The following is a 9,590-nucleotide window of genomic DNA, read 5'->3' on the forward strand; positions in this document are numbered from 1 at the left end:
AATCGGCCGGACTGAAAGGACAATTTTCACTAGCCTTCATTAATCGGCCAGACTGAAAGGACAATTTTCACTAGCCTATCAGCTTGAAATGACACTTTTCATTAACCAGCCGGACTGAAAGGACAATTTTCACTAGCCTACATTAATCGGCCGGACTGAAAGGACAATTTTCATTAGCCTATCAGCTTAAAATGACACTTTTCATTAACCGGCCGGACTGAAAGGACAATTTTCACTAGCCTACATTAATCGGCCGGACTGAAAGGACAATTTTCACTAGCCTACATTAATCGGCCGGACTGAAAGAACAATTTTCACTAGCCTACATTAATCGGCCGGACTGAAAGGACAATTTTCACTAGCCTATCAGCTTGAAATGACACTTTTCATTAACCAGCCGGACTGAAAGGACAATTTTCACTAGCCTACATTAATCGGCCCGACTGAAAGGACAATTTTCACTAGCCTATCAGCTTGAAATGACACTTTTCATTAACCAGCCGGACTGAAAGGACAATTTTCACTAGCCTACATTAATCGGCCGGACTGAAAGGACAATTTTCACTAGCCTTCATTAATCGGCCGGACTGAAAGGACAATTTTCACTAGCCTATCAGCTTGAAATGACACTTTTCATTAACCAGCCGGACTGAAAGGACAATTTTCACTAGCCTACATTAATCGGCCCGACTGAAAGGACAATTTTCACTAGCCTATCAGTTTGAAATGACACTTTTCATTAACCAGCCGGACTGAAAGGACAATTTTCACTAGCCTACATTAATCGGCCGGACTGAAAGGACAATTTTCACTAGCCTATCAGCTTGGAATGACACTTTTCATTAACCGGCCGGACTGAAAGGACAATTTTCACTAGCCTACATTAATCGGCCGGACTGAAAGGACAATTTTCACTAGCCTACATTAATCGGCCGGACTGAAAGGACAATTTTCACTAGCCTACATTAATCGGCCGGACTGAAAGGACAATTTTCACTAGCCTACATTAATCGGCCGGACTGAAAGGACAATTTTCACTAGCCTATCAGCTTGAAATGACACTTTTCATTAACCAGCCGGACTGAAAGGACAATTTTCACTAGCCTACATTAATCGGCCGGACTGAAAGGACAATTTTCACTAGCCTATCAGCTTGAAATGACACTTTTCATTAACCGGCCGGACTGAAAGGACAATTTTCACTAGCCTACATTAATCGGCCAGACTGAAAGGACAATTTTCACTAGCCTATCAGCTTGAAATGACACTTTTCATTAACCGGCCGGACTGAAAGGACAATTTTCACTAGCCTACATTAATCGGCCAGACTGAAAGGACAATTTTCACTAGCCTATCAGCTTGAAATGACACTTTTCATTAACCGGCCGGACTGAAAGGACAATTTTCACTAGCCTATCAGCTTGAATTGACACTTTTCATTAACCGGCCGGACTGAAAGGACAATTTTCACTAGCCTATCAGCTTAAAATGACACTTTTCATTAACCAGCCGGACTGAAAGGACAATTTTCACTAGCCTACATTAATCGGCCGGACTGAAAGGACAATTTTCACTAGCCTATCAGCTTGAAATGACACTTTTCATTAACCGGCTGGACTGAAAGGACAATTTTCACTAGCCTACATTAATCGGCCGGACTGAAAGGACAATTTTCACTAGCCTTCATTAATCGGCCAGACTGAAAGGACAATTTTCACTAGCCTATCAGCTTGAAATGACACTTTTCATTAACCAGCCGGACTGAAAGGACAATTTTCACTAGCCTACATTAATCGGCCGGACTGAAAGGACAATTTTCATTAGCCTATCAGCTTAAAATGACACTTTTCATTAACCGGCCGGACTGAAAGGACAATTTTCACTAGCCTACATTAATCGGCCGGACTGAAAGGACAATTTTCACTAGCCTACATTAATCGGCCGGACTGAAAGAACAATTTTCACTAGCCTACATTAATCGGCCGGACTGAAAGGACAATTTTCACTAGCCTATCAGCTTGAAATGACACTTTTCATTAACCAGCCGGACTGAAAGGACAATTTTCACTAGCCTACATTAATCGGCCCGACTGAAAGGACAATTTTCACTAGCCTATCAGCTTGAAATGACACTTTTCATTAACCAGCCGGACTGAAAGGACAATTTTCACTAGCCTACATTAATCGGCCGGACTGAAAGGACAATTTTCACTAGCCTTCATTAATCGGCCGGACTGAAAGGACAATTTTCACTAGCCTATCAGCTTGAAATGACACTTTTCATTAACCAGCCGGACTGAAAGGACAATTTTCACTAGCCTACATTAATCGGCCCGACTGAAAGGACAATTTTCACTAGCCTATCAGTTTGAAATGACACTTTTCATTAACCAGCCGGACTGAAAGGACAATTTTCACTAGCCTACATTAATCGGCCGGACTGAAAGGACAATTTTCACTAGCCTATCAGCTTGGAATGACACTTTTCATTAACCGGCCGGACTGAAAGGACAATTTTCACTAGCCTACATTAATCGGCCGGACTGAAAGGACAATTTTCACTAGCCTACATTAATCGGCCGGACTGAAAGGACAATTTTCACTAGCCTACATTAATCGGCCGGACTGAAAGGACAATTTTCACTAGCCTACATTAATCGGCCGGACTGAAAGGACAATTTTCACTAGCCTACATTAATCGGCCGGACTGAAAGGACAATTTTCACTAGCCTATCAGCTTGAAATGACACTTTTCATTAACCAGCCGGACTGAAAGGACAATTTTCACTAGCCTACATTAATCGGCCGGACTGAAAGGACAATTTTCACTAGCCTATCAGCTTGAAATGACACTTTTCATTAACCGGCCGGACTGAAAGGACAATTTTCACTAGCCTACATTAATCGGCCGGACTGAAAGGACAATTTTCACTAGCCTTCATTAATCGGCCGGACTGAAAGGACAATTTTTACTAGCCTACATTAATCGGCCGGACTGAAAGGACAATTTTCACTAGCCTACATTAATCGGCCGGACTGAAAGGACAATTTTCACTAGCCTATCAGCTTGAAATGACACTTTTCATTAACCAGCCGGACTGAAAGGACAATTTTCACTAGCCTACATTAATCGGCCCGACTGAAAGGACAATTTTCACTAGCCTATCAGCTTGAAATGACACTTTTCATTAACCAGCCGGACTGAAAGGACAATTTTCACTAGCCTACATTAATCGGCCGGACTGAAAGGACAATTTTCACTAGCCTTCATTAATCGGCCGGACTGAAAGGACAATTTTCACTAGCCTACATTAATCGGCCGGACTGAAAGGACAATTTTTACTAGCCTATCAGCTTGAAATGACACTTTTCATTAACCAGCCGGACTGAAAGGACAATTTTCACTAGCCTACATTAATCGGCCGGACTGAAAGGACAATTTTCACTAGCCTATCAGCTTGAAATGACACTTTTCATTAACCGGCCGGACTGAAAGGACAATTTTCACTAGCCTACATTAATCGGCCGGACTGAAAGGACAATTTTCACTAGCCTACATTAGTCGGCCAGACTGAAAGGACAATTTTCACTAGCCTACATTAATCGGCCGGAGTGAAAGGACAATTTTCACTAGCCTATCAGCTTGAAATGACACTTTTCATTAACCAGCCGGACTGAAAGGACAATTTTCACTAGCCTACATTAATCGGCCCGACTGAAAGGACAATTTTCACTAGCCTATCAGCTTGAAATGACACTTTTCATTAACCAGCCGGACTGAAAGGACAATTTTCACTAGCCTACATTAATCGGCCGGACTGAAAGGACAATTTTCACTAGCCTATCAGCTTGAAATGACACTTTTCATTAACCGGCCGGACTGAAAGGACAATTTTCACTAGCCTACATTAATCGGCCGGACTGAAAGGACAATTTTCACTAGCCTACATTAATCGGCCGGACTGAAAGGACAATTTTCACTAACCTATCAGCTTGAAATGACACTTTTCATTAACCGGCCGGACTGAAAGGACAATTTTCACTAGCCTACATTAATCGGCCGGACTGAAAGGACAATTTTCACTAGCCTATCAGCTTGAAATGACACTTTTCCTTAACCGGCCGGACTGAAAGGACACTTTTCACTAACCTATCAGCTTGAAAGGACACTTTTCACTAACCTATCAGCTTGAAAGGACACTTTTCCTTAACCGGCCGGACTGAAAGGACACTTTTCACTAACCTATCAGCTTGAAAGGACACTTTTCCTTAACCGGCCGGACTGAAAGGACACTTTTCACTAACCTATCAGCTTGAAAGGACACTTTTCCTTAACCGGCCGGACTGAAAGGACACTTTTCACTAACCTATCAGCTTGAAAGGACACTTTTCCTTAACCAGCCGGACTGAAAGGACACTTCACTAACCTATCAGCTTGAAAGGACACTTTTCCTTAACCAGCCGGACTGAAAGGACAATTTTCACTAACCTATCAGCTTGAAAGGACACTTTTCCTTAACCAGCCGGACTGAAAGGACAATTTTCACTAACCTATCAGCTTGAAATGACACTTTTCATTAACCAGCCGGACTGAAAGGACAATTTTCACTAACCTATCAGCTTGAAAGGACACTTTTCCTTAACCAGCCGGACTGAAAGGACACTTTTCACTAACCTATCAGCTTGAAATGACACTTTTCATAAACCGGCCGGACTGAAAGGACAATTTTCACTAACCTATCAGCTTGAAAGGACACTTTTCCTTAACCGGCCGGACTGAAAGGACAATTTTCACTAACCTATCAGCTTGAAATGACACTTTTCCTTAACCGGCCAGACTGAAAGGACACTTTTCACTAACCTATCAGCTTGAAATGACACTTTTCCTTAACCGGCCGGACTGAAAGGACACTTTTCACTAACCTATCAGCTTGAAATGACACTTTTCATTAACCAGCCGGACTGAAAGGACACTTTTCACTAACCTATCAGCTTGAAATGACACTTTTCCTTAACCGGCCGGACTGAAAGGACACTTTTCACTAACCTATCAGCTTGAAATGACACTTTTCATTAACCAGCCGGACTGAAAGGACAATTTTCACTAACCTATCAGCTTGAAAGGACACTTTTCCTTAACCAGCCGGACTGAAAGGACAATTTTCACTAACCTATCAGCTTGAAATGACACTTTTCATAAACCGGCCGGACTGAAAGGACAATTTTCACTAACCTATCAGCTTGAAAGGACACTTTTCCTTAACCAGCCGGACTGAAAGGACAATTTTCACTAACCTATCAGCTTGAAAGGACACTTTTCCTTAACCGGCCGGACTGAAAGGACAATTTTCACTAACCTATCAGCTTGAAATGACACTTTTCCTTAACCGGCCGGACTGAAAGGACACTTCACTAACCTATCAGCTTGAAAGGACACTTTTCATTAACCAGCCGGACTGAAAGGACAATTTTCACTAACCTATCAGCTTGAAATGACACTTTTCCTTAACCGGCCGGACTGAAAGGACACTTTTCACTAACCTATCAGCTTGAAATGACACTTTTCATTAACCAGCCGGACTGAAAGGACAATTTTCACTAACCTATCAGCTTGAAATGACACTTTTCATTAACCAGCCGGACTGAAAGGACAATTTTCACTAACCTATCAGCTTGAAAGGACACTTTTCCTTAACTGGCCGGACTGAAAGGACACTTTTCACTAACCTATCAGCTTGAAATGACACTTTTCATTAACCAGCCGGACTGAAAGGACAATTTTCACTAACCTATCAGCTTGAAAGGACAATTTTCCTTAACCGGCCGGACTGAAAGGACACTTTTCACTAACCTATCAGCTTGAAAGGACACTTTTCCTTAACCAGCCGGACTGAAAGGACAATTTTCACTAACCTATCAGCTTGAAAGGACACTTTTCATTAACCGCCCGGACGGAAAGGACACTTCATGAACCAATCGATTTTAAAAGACACATTTGTCTTGAATTGAAGAACGTTACCTCTTAAGACAGTAAGCAATGGTTTTAAAATCCCTAAGAGGAAACAACCCATTAAAACAGTAAAAGTTATATATAAGAAGAGCAAACAACTCTTTAAAGCAACTCGTTAATCGTGTAAGTGTTAAACTATTCAAAAGAAAAGACAAGCTGTCAAAAACAGCATGAATAATTATCCACAATAGAAAAAAAAGCTCATTAAAGCAACTAATAGAAATGTTAATTTACGCGAATTTAAGCAGGTAAAGATAAGCACTCCCATATTTGAGCAAGTAAAGATTAAAACACCCTGTTCCTGCGAGGGGGGGGGGCGGCTTATCTATACCTGGTCCAAGGACACTTTTCATTAGCTTATCAGCCTGAAAGGACACTTCTTATTTACCTATCGGCCTAAAAGGACTTTTTTCATTAGCTTATCAGCCTGAAAGAACACTTTTCATTAACCAATCGGGCAAAAAGGACACTTTTCATTAACCAATCAACCTAAAAGGACACATTTCATTAATCTATTGGCCTAAAAGGACACTTTTCATTAACCAATCAACCTAAAAGGACACATTTCATTAATCTATTGGCCTAAAAGGACACTTTTCATTAACCAATCAACCTAAAAGGACACATTTCATTAATCTATTGGCCTAAAAGGACACTTTTCATTAATCAATCGGCCAAAAAGGACACTTTTCATTAACCAATCAACCTAAAAGGACACATTTCATTAATCTATTGGTCTAAAAGGACACTTTTCTTTAACCAATCAACCTAAAAGGACACATTTCATTAATCTATTGGCCTAAAAGGACACTTTTCATTAATCAATCGGCCAAAAAGGACACTTTTCATTAACCAATCAACCTAAAAGGACACATTTCATTAATCTATTGGCCTAAAAGGACACTTTTCATTAACCAATCAACCTAAAAGGACACATTTCATTAATCTATTGGCCTAAAAGGACACTTTTCATTAATCAATCGGCCAAAAAGGACACTTTTCATTAACCAATCAACCTAAAAGGACACATTTCATTAATCTATTGGCCTAAAAGGACACTTTTCATTAACCTATCAGACTGAAAGGACACTTTTTCTTAACCAATTGGCCCGAAAGGACATTTTCATTAGTTAATCGGCCTGAAAGGACGCTTTTCATTAGCTTATCAGCCTGAAAGGACACTTTTCATTAACCTATTGGCCAAAAAGGACACTTTTCATTAGCTTATCAGCCTGAAAGGACACTTTTCATTAACCTATTGGCCAAAAAGGACACTTTTCATTAGCTTATCAGCCTGAAAGGACACTTTTCAATAGCTTATCAGCCTGAAAGGACACTTTTCATTAGCTTATCAGCCTGAAAGGACACTTTTTATTAACCAATCGGCCAAAAATGACACTTTTCATTAACCAATCAACCTAAAAGGACACATTTCATTAATCTAGTGGCCTAAAAGGACACTTTTCATTAGCTTATCAGCCTGAAAGGACACTTTATTAACCAATCGGGCAAAAAGGACACTTTTCATTAACCAGTCAACCTAAATGGACACATTTCATTAATCTATTGGCCTAAAAGGACACTTTTCATTAACCTATCAGACTGAGAGGACACTTTTCCTTAACCAGTCGGCCCGAAAGGACATTTTCGTTAGTTAATCGGCCTGAAAGAAGGCTTTTCGTTGGCTTATCAGCCTGAAAGGACACTTTTCATTAACCTATCGGCTAGAAAGGACTCTTTTCAATAACCTAAAAGAACACTTTGCATGACAAAGACCACACACATGCCCTTAGTCATGTCTGAAGATTCAGTATATTCAATAACAAATGCAGCTGTTTCTAGTCCACTGCGGGACAAAGACTTCAGACATGTCTTTATTTATGTCTGGGGTTTGGCCAGTTTTCATCAGCACGATGGCCAATGTGGATTCGTGATGGTGGGAGATTTTTACCTGATCCCTTTCAGCAAACCAACCTATTATGGGTGGCCCTGACTAATACAGCTTTGCTGATCATGGTGTTACACAAACCATTCCAATACGTTAACATATATATATATATATATATATATATATATATATATATATATATATATATATATATATATATATATATATATATATACACACAAAACTATGTTGTGCATAATTGACTGACGTCGGCTCCTGAACACAGATGAAATCTATGTTCTATGGGAATCTATCTTCGAAAAACTATCACAGCCTTTTCCATCATATCCCCATAAATTTTCACAACTTCACAACGTCATTTTCGCCTCATAACGTCAAATATTGACCACAAACTCACCTTACGTTAAAGATAAGATCTCTCTACGAGGCTGCGTATGGACACCAAGGAATTTTTCGTCACCCTTATACAACGAATCTCTAATTTCTCGGGTTTTTATAAAAGATAAATGGAAGTGCTATTCTGTTTTAACTAAAATCACACTTGAGACTCAAGTTATTAAAAGAGGAAAAGGATCTCCTTATTACTGTCAGCTGTGATCCTACCTTCAGCTCCGAGTTGTAGACCTACACTAAACTCAGTTCCAGATTCGGATGAAACCCATAGCTAGTAGTTACGCAACTCTCTCTCTCTCTCTCTCTCTCTCTCTCTCTCTCTCTCTCTCTCTCTCTCTCTCAAGTAGTATTCAACTCTATGGCGCGGTGAATTATTCAGTGGTTCCTTACATAAAAATAGCTCCTCCCTATAAGGTCCTTATTTGTCCTTGATACCACAAGATTCTCTCTCTCTCTCTCTCTCTCTCTCTCTCTCTCTCTCTCTCTCTCTCTCTCTCTCTCTCTCTCTCTCTCTCTCATCTGAATGCTGTAGCAGGAATCACTATACATTCGATAGCGGAATACTTAATATTTGAAACGCAAATATTATCAAAATAAGCTTTTTTTAACTTCGAAAAAATAAGCCATAATCCACATTGACGTATATTAATATTTGTGACATTAAAAGCTTTGAGAAATTTCCCTTGTAATTGTTTTGAATCCAAATTATTTTCTTTCTTATCTTATCTTGATTATCTTTTGCCTCGTATCACACTTTCGCCACGGTTAGACACAAGGTCTACAGTTAGGCCTATGAGCCATGAGTTATATCTTACATCTTAATGTGCTTTGTGGATTAATTTTGTTCTTTTTATATTTCATTGCTATTCTACACATAAGATATATATTTTCAGTTAAAATGTTCTCTCCTTATATGAAATTACACATACACACAAATTATGCCGCCAAATATGTACATGTTCATCTCTCTCTCTCTCTCTCTCTCTCTCTCTCTCTCTCTCTCTCTCTCTCTCTCTCTCTCTTATACATATATATATATACTGTATCTATCTATCTATCTATATATATATATATATATATATATATATATATATATATATATATATATATATATATATATATATATATATATATATATATTTAGATAGATAGATAGATAGATAGATAATGCTTTTCCTGTTGTACTTCCTTGTATAGTTTCTCCATTATTATTATTATTATTATTATTATTATTATTATTATTATTATTATGACGTCATTTTTTTTGTAAAAACATGT

At 39.2% G+C, this 9,590-nt stretch overlaps 1 protein-coding gene across 1 annotated transcript in view; it reads right to left on the bottom strand.

Annotated features, from left to right (window-relative positions):
- The window catches only part of LOC137653309 (uncharacterized), a 17,884-nt gene extending 9,313 nt beyond the window's left edge, over nt 1-8,571 (bottom strand). The window contains exon 1 of the mRNA XM_068386677.1: nt 8,523-8,571. The gene's annotated coding sequence lies outside the window, so the exon portion shown is untranslated. The remainder of the gene's footprint in view (nt 1-8,522) is intronic.
- Between the last annotated feature and the right edge of the window lie 1,019 nt (nt 8,572-9,590).

This window comes from Palaemon carinicauda, chromosome 14 (genome assembly GCF_036898095.1).
Source record: "Palaemon carinicauda isolate YSFRI2023 chromosome 14, ASM3689809v2, whole genome shotgun sequence".
In the NCBI taxonomy this organism is placed as follows: Eukaryota; Metazoa; Arthropoda; class Malacostraca; order Decapoda; family Palaemonidae; genus Palaemon; species Palaemon carinicauda.